The 12715-nt window shown below is 38.7% G+C and overlaps 2 pseudogenes; one reads left to right on the top strand and one right to left on the bottom strand.

The window, feature by feature from the left end:
* Positions 1-5601: 5601 nt before the first annotated feature.
* On the bottom strand, positions 5602-5817 carry LOC108352027 (40S ribosomal protein S28-like; annotated as a pseudogene).
* Positions 5818-6046: 229 nt separating this feature from the next.
* Mettl6-ps1 (methyltransferase like 6, pseudogene 1) lies at positions 6047-7036 on the top strand (annotated as a pseudogene).
* Positions 7037-12715: the final 5679 nt, after the last annotated feature.

The following is a 12715-nucleotide window of genomic DNA, read 5'->3' as shown; positions in this document are numbered from 1 at the left end:
ATATATATATATATATATATATATATATATATATATATGGGCCACATGTATGTCAGGCTCTGAATGGCCATGCTCTAAAGTTTGCTTTCATATCCCCCCCTAAGGATATTTTCCCCCTTTTAAGAAGGTGTAGGAGCATCTGCATATTGGCCATCCTTCTTCTTGAGTTTCCTGTGGTCTGTGGATTGCATCTTGGGTAATTTGAGCTTTTTGTCTAATATCCATATGTCAATTAGTGCATACCAAGTGTGCTTTTCTCTGATTGAGTAACCTCACTCAGGATATTTTCTAGTTCATTCCATTTGCCTAAGTCATTTTTTTGATAGCTGAGTAGTACTCCATTGTGTAGATATAACACATTTTTTAATCCATTCTTCTGTTGAAGGGCATCTGGGTTCTTTCCAGCTTCTGGCTATTATAAATAAGGCTGCTATGAACATAGTGGAGCATGTGTCTTTGTTATATGTTGAAGCCTCTTTTAGGTATATGCCCAAGAGAGATATAGCTGGATCCTTAGGTAGTGGAATGTCCAATTCTCTGAGAAACCTCTAGAGCCTGGACACCATCTTATGAGAGGATGTTTTACTAAGAACAGACACATGGTGTTTTTCAGGAAGCTCCCTGGAAAAGGGGAAAGTGGTGGTTTATAAGGAAGACCCTCGAGAGGACAGTTAATGTTTGGAAAATGTGTGCATATACCCAATCAAGAGGGGATGATGGTGTATGGCATTGGTTCATTTAGCCACTCTTTGCTGGCCTTTGGTGATGGGCTCTGCTCCCAATGTGGTTTGGATTTGGTTCACCCTGCCTGCTTTGATAATCATCATTTGTTGTGACTTCATGTAGAGAAAATCACTAAGGAATTTCCAGTAGTATTCTGCCAGCTTCTTGCTGCTTGGCAGCCTCCAAGTTTCTTCTAGATTAATCTGCCATTGCTAGTTAATGACCAGTGTTCCTGAGTGGATTGAGCTGGTTCATGTGAACTGAACTGCTGCTGACCTGACAATGAAGATTAGAATTACAACAAAGAACCATTTCTTTTTATTCAAAATAGAGCTTTTTTATTCACATACTCCACCCCAATTACAGTTTACCGTCTCTTTACTCCTCCCAGTTACTTCTCATCTTCTTTCCCATCCAGATAAGCCTACTCTCTGCTTCTCATTCAAAAACAAAGAAACTTCTATATTAAGATGAAACAACAACTAATGCATCAAAATGGAACAAAATATACAAACATCAAAAAAATTGCTGAAGAAAAGGCATGAAAAACAGATCTGTTTTATGGTACTCTCAGAAGTTGCAAGCCATACTATATATGCTATACATGCAAAGAATGTATAGAATAAATAGAGAAAAATTTGATATAAATAAAATAAACTGAAAATATTAAAAATATTTATTTTAATAAATGAATAAATCCCCAACTGGACACTGTGAGACAAGAAATTTTCAAAAATGCTCTTTTCTTTGTTCTCTGTTGGCCATTTCCTGCTGGAAATACAGCTTACTTTATAAAGCAGTTTGCTTAATTTCATTTGAAGGAGTTATAAATCAGAGGTTGCTTCTAAGTTATGAATGGGTCCAATTCTCCTTGAAGCTTGGGGATTCCATTTGGTACAGTTCTGGGCAAGTCCTGTGCATGCTTCCTCAATCTGTGAGTTTATATGTCCATGGATCTTGTTAATTTAGACGGTCTTATTGTTGTTGTTTTTGTTGTTTTTGTTCTTGGTGTTGTTGCTGCTGCTGTTGCTGTTGTTTCGCTGTTGTCCTTTCCCTTTGACTCTTACACTTTCTACCTCCTTTTCTGGAGGGTTCACTGAGCTTTGAAAGGAAGTATTCAATAGAGATATTTCATTTAGAGCTAACTATTCCAACTTTCCTCACCCTTTGTACAATTTTATACAATATACAAATTTGATACACAAGTCACTAAATGTCATATTTAAAAATATTGAGTAGAAAATTTAAAAAGTAAATCACATTCAAAGTTGAATAACGTTAGGATCCTACTAAATAATAAAGAAATATTGTGTATCAATGGCTTCTGAGAAAATAAGAATTAGTTTTTTCCAGAAACACGTCACCTAATAGGTTGTCCAACATTAAGCAGGCCCAAAATAAATGTAATTACAAGCAGTACTAAATTGATCAAATTAGGTGTATTCTTTAGTTTAGTTTAGTTCGAGGTCTGGCATGGCCACCAATAGAACAGTATGATACAGTTCCCATCCTTGGAGCAGAGCTAGCTGGGAATTGGTTTTCTTGAGTAATAATGGTTTCTGTAGGTGAAAAGCTTTTTTGTATAATATTGTCCATATTTTACTTTATGATCCTACTTTGAGAAATGTTTCCTTACCACGTTTATAAACAGAAATAGCACAATTTCAGGAGGCAATGGTGTGTCTGGTGATACTCAGCAATATGGTAGCTGTGACCTTCAAGACAGTCCTTCAGGCTGTGAGAAGGAACTCTGAAAACATGAGTTCAAGAATACATAAATCAGTATGAGAATTCTTTAAAGATTTCCCAGCTATGCACAATGTTAGGATACAATATGGGTTGTATGAGGGGCTTCACTAACCAGAAAGAACAGAGGCAGATTTACTAATGAGCCAGCTTTGTCAGATAGATATTAAGGAAAGAAATAAAGAGATTTAGGAAGAAGTGATCTCAGGGCAAGGTCCCACCCAGTTAATCTTGTAGGAATCTTGCATCCACTCCACTAAAGGGTATGGTCTCTGTAGGTAGGACACTGGAAGTTTGACCACGCTTGCCCCATGCCACACACTGTTGTGAGGCAGGTTTCTGGCTGTAGGGAAGTCGTGGGACACTGCTCCAGGGTGGAAAAGCACAGTATGAGGCACAGGACCCAGCGGAAACTAGCTCGGGAGTCCCTGGACCTGCAAGGAGTCCAGAGTCATCGGGTTCTTAGACTCTTGGGCATCCACGTGCTGCTGAAATGCTGTGAAAGAGCTGAGAATGGAATGGGGGCCCACGGACTTGATCTAGCCTGGGGCCAAAGGGGAAAGTAGGGGACCTCCTGCAGGTCCCACAAGGATAGTCCTTGGCTTTATGTTGGCAGGCTGCAGGTTTGGTGGTGGTGGCTGGGAGCACAGAGAAGCCTTCTACAGAAGATGAGATGGTGGCTCTATTGGTGAAGGCCTTCTCTGAAAAGAGGCAGTCCATGTCTTAAAGAGGTTTAAAGACATGTATTGCTATGGCAGAAGGTGGATGAGTAAAACCATGCCCTACTTCTCAGGGTGGGCCTGAGATTAGATACATTTTGCAGAGAGGAGTTTCTGGGAAGAAATGTTCATTGGCTAAGACTTTAGGCCTTGAAGTACCTCATTATAACAGACATCTGTCATGTCCTCTACCTGTGGAGGGGCTTGGGGCACTGCCTTTACATGACTGATGGCTACAGATCTATGGAGGGCTGTGGCGTTAAGAAGGTTTCGCCCAGGTGTGGTGGTACACACCTTTAATCCCAGAAGACAAAGGCAAGCAGATTTATGAGTTAAAGGCCAGCCTAGAAGAAAGCTCTGGTGAGGAAAACTTTGGGCCTGTGAGTGATGGTACATTAATCCCAGCATTCAGGAGACAGAATTATGCAGCGTTCAAGGTCTTCCTATAGAGCAAGTTCCAGAACAGTGAAGCATAGGTAGTGAAGGAATGGGAAACAGAAAGCTAGTATTACTGTAATAGAAAAATAGGGCCATGATCCAACTCCAGCAAGCAGCAGAACTCCACAGCTGAGGCCATAGGGCTCTGTCTTTAGAGTCAAGGGGCTAAGGACACAAAATGGTGATTTGGGAGATAATCAAAAGGAAATCTTCTGTAAATGATTAAATCGGTATGTAATTTCTAAGGAAGTAGCTTATGAGAAATAAAAGACTGGGCTCTGATCTGAAATAGAAAGTAATCTTTAGCAGAGAGCTATCTAGAGCAGAACACAGAGCTATCAGTTTACATCTATCAATTGTTGTGCCCATTCAGGAATCGTTATCAAATTCTGATGCAATCACACTAAGGTCTCTGTTCAAGCTGGAGTCTAGGCTCCCCTGCAATCTCTGATTCCGCCAGGTAGGAAGAGTGAAGCAGGACAAGGTCCTACAGAAAATGCTGAGAAACAAGGGTGTTTCCAGCCTGGCAAGCATCTAATTGAATAACTATTATAAGCAGACAGGTGAGTGCTCTGAAGCAAAACCATGAGTAATTACAAATTGTTTGAAAATACATATGGAAATATCAGATTAATCCTGATTGGCTGTTGCAAGGGAGTAACTAGGGAGTAACTTTGGGCTATGGGCCAGAGACAAGTTAGGTGGATCACTGTGAGGCCACCTTGAGATCTGCCAACAGGGTTGAAGTCTCAGTTGGGGAGGGTCAAGGGAAAGCCTGCGTCAATGGAAGAGCTTCTGGCAGTCATCCCAAGTAGTTTGGTGCATGAAGAGAATTGTCTCTAAGAGTCAAACTATATCTCTGTTGTCTGAAAAGGGGGAGTTCTGAGTTCTCCAATTATAAATGTCACTAGTGGAAAAGGGCCAATAGTGGTGAGACAGATTTCCCTGATCATCAACCGTGCTGGCTGTGTGAAAGGGCGGGACACACATTCAGGTTCACGGGTCAACCTTGGTGACTTTCTGTCCTTGTGGCAAACCCCTTGTCCCCAAACACACCTGGGGCAGAGCAGCCTGCAGCTAGGCTGCCTCTGGCAGAGGTGAGGAGGCTCATGTTCTGCCTCAGGAGGAGAATATGGTGGGGGGGGTGGAAAGATGGCATCCTCCTCCATTCCTGTTGTAAGCTGACAGGTGGGTGCTCTGAAGCAAAACCATGAACAAATGGTATAAAAGTACATCCAAAAATACCAGGCTAATCCTGATTGACTGTTTCTAGGAGTAGCTATGGCATATGGGCCAGAGATAAGCTATATGGTTCTTCCTGGAACATGGGTGCAGCTTGAATTCAGCTGCAGGTCAAGGTCTCAGGCTCCTTTTCGTTAAAAATGGAGGATGATCCCAAGATCGAATAGTTTGGCTCCTCAAATCAACTCCAAGTCATTTTTTCTACTGCAGCCAATCACCTCTTCCTCAGGACACCCCACAACCAACCAGGCTGCACCTTGTTTTAGTTTAGTTTAGTTTAGTTTAGTTTAGTGCAGTGCAGTGCAGTGCAGTGCAGTGCAGTGTAGTTAATGCATATGCATGCATAATTGTAACAACTAAATAAGGGGGTCTTAAAATTGAAAAGGAGTTGGAGGGCCACTGGAGGAGTAGAGAAGTAACAGTAAAGATCCATACCACAGGCATACATAGTGCTCAAGATAATTATAAAAATCATGAATAAAATATTTAAAATTTCCCAATAATTTGAAAGAATAAAATAAATGGTTTTATTTAACCCCTACACATAAAATTAATGCCATAATTTTAGTCACTTTGCATAAATTAATAAGTATGTCCCAAGCACTTTACTTCCTTGTTAGATACTTAATTTTGTCTGTTTGGTTCTTTTTTTTTTTTAATACAAACGCTTTATTTAACAGTTGCAGGTCATTCCATGGGCTAAGTAGTGGATATCCCGTACCCAGCAGCAAGGTCAACGCAATCTCTGAGCTTCTCTTTCTGACTCCAACAGGGTGAGCACATCACCCTCTCCAACAGGGCCTTTCACGTTTTGGATGATAGAGTGATTGCTGTCATCCATAAATTCCACTCGCATATGCGTGCACTGGTCTTGCGAAACAGTCCTGCCCAGCACTTTGTTTACCCTAGCCAGCTTGATGGGCTGCACGCGACTCGTGTCCATGATGGCGGCGATCTGGCGGAGATGTCTATTTGTTTTTATGTCAAGTATTGGTTTCCATTTCACATCTAGAGAGTAAATTTTCCAATGGTAGAAGACATCATTTTATAGTTTTAGAAAAAAGAGGATGCCCGAACAACTGCAACCCACAGTCCTCGGCAATTATTGGTCTAGTTTAAGGAGGTTTACACCTCCACTAGAACATTCGATCTATGATGCCAGGGCTTGACTGATTGCACCGTATGCCATTGAAACTGGAAAGTCACCTGGTTAAATTGCATCAGAGAAACCCCTGTGTCTGCAGTCTCAACACAGATTTTTCAGATGGTTAAAGAGCAGAGGACCTTTAGTAGCAGCATTAAATGTGTTTCCAGAAACTGCGATGGCTTTTTTCCAAAGAAAAGAAATGCAAACCAGGTTTCTTAGCACTAAAGAAGAGAAACTGGAAAGAGACCAAGCTTTGCTGTCTGCTTTTGAACAGCAAAAACTGGAAAAAGAGGCTCAGAAGAACTGGGACCTTTTTTTTTTTTTTACAAAAGAAACTGTATCATTTTTTTTTCAAGGACAGACACCACCAGATTTTTGAAGAGCTAAGATCATTATGAAGGTTAAAAAATTGACTGTATTGGAAACTGGATATGGGGTTGGGAACTGTTTCTTCCCATTTTTAGAAGAATATTTGAATATAATTGCCTATGCCTGTGATTTTTCTTCAACGGCAGTTGACTACATGTTGCAACATCCTTTGAACAGCGCAGAGAGATGCAAAGTGTTCCAGTGTAACCTCACTAAAGATGACCATGACCATGTCCCACCTGAGTCTGTGGATGCCGTCACATTGATCTTTGGGCTCTCAGCTGTGTGCCCTGAGAAGACGCACCTCATCTTATGAAATGTGCACCAGGTATTAAAACCAGGCAGAAATGTCTTGTTCCATGACTATGGGCTCAATGGTCATGCCATGCTTACATTTAAAGCTGGAAGCCAGCCTGGAGAAAATTTCTATGTCAGACAAGATGGAAACAGATTGTGTGTTTTTACTGATGAATTCCTGGCATAGTTGTTGGCAGATGCAGGCTATGAAGAAGTGGTGAATGAGGATGTGTTTCAAGAGACCGTGAGTACAAAAGAGGGCCTGTTTGTGCCATGGGTTTCCTTCAGAGCAAGTTCTGGAAGCCTCTGAAGAACCCAGCACCTACCTGCTTCACTCTGAAGAAAAGAATTTTAAACTATTTTGTATTTTTACTCTGAATTTTACAAAAATTACGGGTTATTTTTTGTACTAAAATCAAGTGAAGCCTGGGGAGATGGCTCAGCATGGAAAGGTGTTAGCTATGCAAGCCTGACAACCTGAGTGTGGTCCCAGCGACCTAGGAATAAAGAAATAAAGGAAGGGGAGATGGCCGCTCTTGCAGAGAAGCTGGGCTTGATTTCCAGCACGCACACTGCAGCTCACTTCTATCAGTAACTCCAGTCCCAAGGAACTGAGGACTCTCTTCTGGCCTCTCTCTGCAGGTGCTGCACAGACATACATGCAGGCAACACGCCGAAATTACAAAAGAAAACCAAATCCAGGTTTGGCAACATGTATTTATCCTAGTACTCGTACCTCAAGGTGAGAAGCAGGATGGAAGAACCATCTTGAAACTTCAGGAAGGGCTAGCCTGGAGTACACAGTGTGGCAGACCCGAGAGACCTGGCTTCAGAGAGATGGAGAGGGAGAGCCATTGAGAACTGTTTTCTGACCTCATATGCGCACAAATAAGTAAATAAAGTGAATTTGTTTGCACACTGTAACGAAACAGAGTTGTAAGTCCTGAAAAGAAAGTCTCCCAGTTTAGTCGTGTTCCCACAAAGGGAAACAGGGGAGCCGAGCGTGAGATATATGAACAGGTCACAAATCAAGCTTTTGCTGATAATAAATTTAAGACAATTCTTTGTTATACATACAGTCTTACCAGTGGCACATATTAAAGACTAAAGGACATTTGCATACTAAAAAAGAAGCAAAAAAGAAAAAGGGGGCTATATAACATCTCTGAAATAACCATGTGATGATTAATTTAGTAACAATTTCATTAAACTTAATAGTGAAAATTAGATAACTTCAATTGATAAACTGATTCCTAAATATCAAAATATTTATGTGTTCATTTTTCAAAAAGTAGAAATAAAAATGACATAGTAATACTAAATATTCAAAAATATTGAAGTCACTTTAAATACAAGATTCCACCCAGAACAAGAAACAGAGTGAATGGACCTAGGAAGTGAGCCAGGGTGTGGAGTCACGTGACTGGGTTGATAGATGTTCTGCCCTTTTAGCTGAGCTGACTGATGAAGATGCCATAGCACCCTGCTGATGGCTTAGCTCTTTACATGACAATAGTGATTAAGTATCATCTGTAAGTTTTCTTTCATTTTACCGAAATGAATCACTTTCAATTAAATAAAAGATTCATTTGTCACAAATGTTCATAGAGCTCTTCTCAAATTATACAGTGATGTTAGAATCCTTTCACAGCCACATTTCAGGAGATAGATTAGAAACCTCATATAAAATATGAAAAAGAGGTAAAATCTTTACTTCTATCATCTTTAATAATAAGAAGAAAATGAATGTAGGCATGCTTTAGCCAGATTTTATTCCAGAAAATTCATGTTATAGTGCAACAATGTAACAATGTTTTCTATAAATGAGCCATCAATTTATATGTGAAATTTTAGTGACAAGGTTTCACTACGCAGCCCTGACCATTTTACATCTTACTGTGTAAACGCCTCCAGTCCCAAGGTCCACCTGGCACTGCTTCCTGGGTACTAGGATTAAAGACATTGGCTTCCATACCCAACCTTTGCCTTTTTTCTTAACTTCTTCCAACTTTGAGGGACATTACCTGAAGAACTTCATGCCTTTCACATTACTTCATAAGATTTATCTCTACAAAGTAAAAGTAATTGAGAAGGTCCAACCACTATATTGACTGGATAAGAAATAAAGAGCATTAATAGAATGAATTAATTTGTCAGTTCTCCAAGCTAAAAACATCAGATTTTTTTTCTTTGCAACTGCCTGAAAAAATTTAATAAGCTGACTCTATCCTTTGAGTTATTTCCAATGATGTCTGCAGAAAAAGCCCAACCTAGAGTTAACAGCTTGCTTTTGGAGTCTTCTCTCCCAGTTCCCGGTTAGAACTAATGCATTCCTTATTAATAATATTTTTCATTGATATTTTTCTGTATTTCATGGATAGTATTAGTAGCACCATATGAAGTAGTTAGAAAATACAAAACAATATCAAGATCTATTTTTTGTTTGTCCACTAACTAAAAATAAACTGTTTGTTGAACAAAGCTTTTCTCTATGCAAGGTGATGACATTTTTAATAAGATAACCTACATCTTCTGTAGTTCATATTTTACTAAAGAATGGGAAAAGAAAAGACAAATCACTGTATTAAAACACAATGTTGTTAAATGATAAGTGTAATAATGAGAATTGGAGAAGGGAATGGAGAAATAATTAGTTCATTTTCTTCACTTTGCAGCAAATTTATTACTGTATTTTAATACATAGTGTATGGAAAGTAGTTTTTAGCTTAATGAGACTTACTATACATACAACACACACACACATTTTAACAAGGAAACATAAAACTCTTATAAAAACTTCTTAATATTTTTACAAAGTTTATACTAAGTTATAAGAAGAAAATAATACATTTTAAAATATGGAAATCACTTAAAATGGGAGAGGTGAGCTGGAGACAAATTAAATTGTTGACATAGTCTAAAAATGTCATCAAAACCCCCAAAAGAATCAAGATCACCTTTCTGCTTTCCTCAGGTGTGGTACTAATGTTAGCAGCATTAGGTATTCTTTTGGGTGAATTTTTCTATAAAAGAAAACTCAGGCAATGTTAAAGATAGATAATCGAAATTGTGAAGAAAGCACCAAGGTAATTAAAATTAATTGGTCCTGGTATTATGTTTTATTTGTTTTTATTGGATATTTTATGTATTTACATTTCAGATGTTACCCTCTTTTCCCTATCTTCCATCCCCTCTTCACCTATTTCTATGAAGATGTTCCCACTCCCAGCTAGCCACTCCCACCACAACACCCTCTGGCATTCCCCTACACTGGGAAAATGAGCCTTCACCGAACCAGGGGCTTCTCCTCCTACTGATGCCAGAAAATGTCATCCTCTGCTACATATGCACCTGGAGCCATAGGTCACTCCATGTATACTCTTTGATTGGTGGTTTAGTCCCTCAGAGCTCTGGTGGTGAATGGTTAGTTGCTATTGTTGTTCTTCCTATAGGATTACAAATTCCTTCAGCTCCTTTAGTCCTTTTTCTAACTCTTCCATTGGGGACCCCATGCTCAGTCTGTTGGTTAGCTGCAAGCATCTTAATCTGTATCAGTAAGGTTCTGGCAGAGCCTCTCAGGAGACATCCATAGTAGACTCCTGTCAGCAAGCACTTGTCATCCTCAATAATGACTGGGTTTGGTGGCTGCATATGGACTGGATCCCCAGGTGGGCAGTCTCTGAATGGCCTCTCCTTCACTCTGCTCCACTCTGTATTTCCTCCTGTGAGTATTTTGTTCCCCCTTCTAAGAAGGACTGAAGCATCTACACTTTTATTCTTTTTAAGTATTTAATTTGAAAATTTTATATACATATACAATTAAATATATCTGCCAGTTATTTCTCGTCTACATTTCCTTTCATGTTCCAACAAATATACAGTTTTTCAAACTTTCTTTCTTTCATTCTCTCTTTCTTTCTTTCTTCCTTTGTCTCTTTCTTTCTTTCTTTCTTTCTTAAGTAGTATACCAATTCTATTTAGTGTTAACCATTACATTGTAGACATTTTCTTCTTAAATTCCAATCTGAAGTTTCTACACTGCATTTTACTATTTAGTTCCTGGATAAAATACACACCCAACCTTTATATTTATAAAAAGCCCTAAACAGCACAAGAATTGTGAAGATATCTACCTTTTATACTATTAGAATCTATTCTCCTACCAATAACCCCAAGTTATTATTTAATGTGTTTCATATGTGTTGCGCTTAAATCTAATTGACAAGCCCTGGGGGCCAAGTTCTCTTGAACTCACCTAACCCATGGCTGCTTCTTTTTTATCCCTCTTCTTATCCTTCTGGTGGTTCTCCTCTGACCCACAAGCCTGGGAACCCTAAACTTCAACTGTCTTTTCCTCCCAACTATAGGCTATTGGCATCTTTATTTAAATTGGGGGCAGGGACATAGTTCACTTGGGTTTATGTGCAGACTCCAAGTCTTGGAGGCCTGCACTAAGAATTACAATAGATGCAAAAAAAAAACCTGGATCATCTACTAGAGCATGGTTAACTTACAAACATCATTAAAAGAATGATTTTTTCCTACCATGGCTACTAAATCTTACCAACATCTTAATAAGTAGTAACATATATTTAATATAGACTATATGTCCTAGACTTAGTTGGTTTAATATTAAATAGATCTTGTCCAGAAAACCACAGTCTCTTTAAGTTTAAGGTTGTGTTAGTTATATCACATGTAGAAGATAAATTTAACAGTTCTCCTTTCCAGATTTTATATCATTTTTTCTTCCTCTTCTGCAATGGGCACTTACAAGTTATGAGTCTCTAATTATCAGCTACCAACAACAAAATGAAGCTTCTCTGACAAGTGTTGAAAGAAGCCTAGGTCTATAGCTATAAAGATAAATATTTATAAAGCAATTTGACATTCAAACCATTTAGTAAAATAACAATGACAGGATCTAACCTAAGACCTGTCTTCCAAGGGCCTGATCTTTTAAGTTGGATTACAGTATCAAGCCTGAAATTGCCTTCTGCAAACAGGCTCCAAATCCTGTTGGAAAGAAGTTTGTTGCCCCTATAACAGCAATGCCAATATAGCACCAATAAGCCTACCTTACCTGGGAAGATTGGTCTTGCAGTATATAGGCTTCAATACTGAGTAAGATCATTGATGTCCTCTTTCCATCAGAAATAAAAGTTCCCATTCATTTAAAGTTAAAATTTCTGTGTCTTACAGCCAATGTGTATCATGTCTTCAGCAATGGGATCTGAATATGTAGTTATAGTGGGTACCTAAGTGTTATACCATGAGTCATAATTTTAGATAAATTTTCATGAAATAAATCTTTGGATATATGCACTTATAGCTACTTTGTATCCTGTGATATGTAGGAGAGATGTAATAAAATATAAAGGTCACTAGTATCCTATTTCTTGAATTCAATTCAAACTTTGAATTGAATGCTGGGGTAGAGAGAGCACAACTTTTGTTCTTGCTTCTCCTGATTGTGTATTGATATCCAGTGTTAAAGGACTGCAATAAAAATATGTCATACTCAGAATTTTGATGAAGATGAAGCAATCCTATAAGTATTGTGTGAATATGTGAGGAACCTGAGCCACACACCTCTTACCATCAGGTCCTGTCCTCACCAATCAGGTACGTAGCAATTTTCTTTTCTGCATATATGCTTTAAATAACCTGACATTCTCAACTATGCGTTGGATAGCTTATGAAATAATCAAGTATAAAAATTGAAAATTAGAGCACATTCGTCTAATTATTCTGGTTCTGATGACCATAGTTAAACACACAGAAATGCTTTGCTTAGATCTTCTTTTTAGTCTTCAGGGGTATGGTTTTACTAAACCACCATATTATTATCTAATCTTTTGTTCTTCATTTAAATTTCTGTTTGGTATCTAAATATTTAGAGGAGGTGAAGGAAACAGAGGCAAAGGGAGATGTTAGGAAAGGATAAGAGAGGGAGAGAAAGGTTGAGGATAGAACAGGAAGAGGAGTAGAAGGGAGATGTTAAAAGAGGAGGAAAGGTTAACAGTGAAAAACA

The sequence above is a fragment of the Rattus norvegicus genome, chromosome 9 (genome assembly GCF_021556685.1).
Source record: "Rattus norvegicus strain SHRSP/BbbUtx chromosome 9, alternate assembly SHRSP_T2T, whole genome shotgun sequence".
NCBI lineage: Eukaryota > Metazoa > Chordata > Mammalia > Rodentia > Muridae > Rattus > Rattus norvegicus.
Note: the sequence above shows the minus strand (reverse complement) of the source record. Positions and strands in the feature narration are given on the sequence as shown.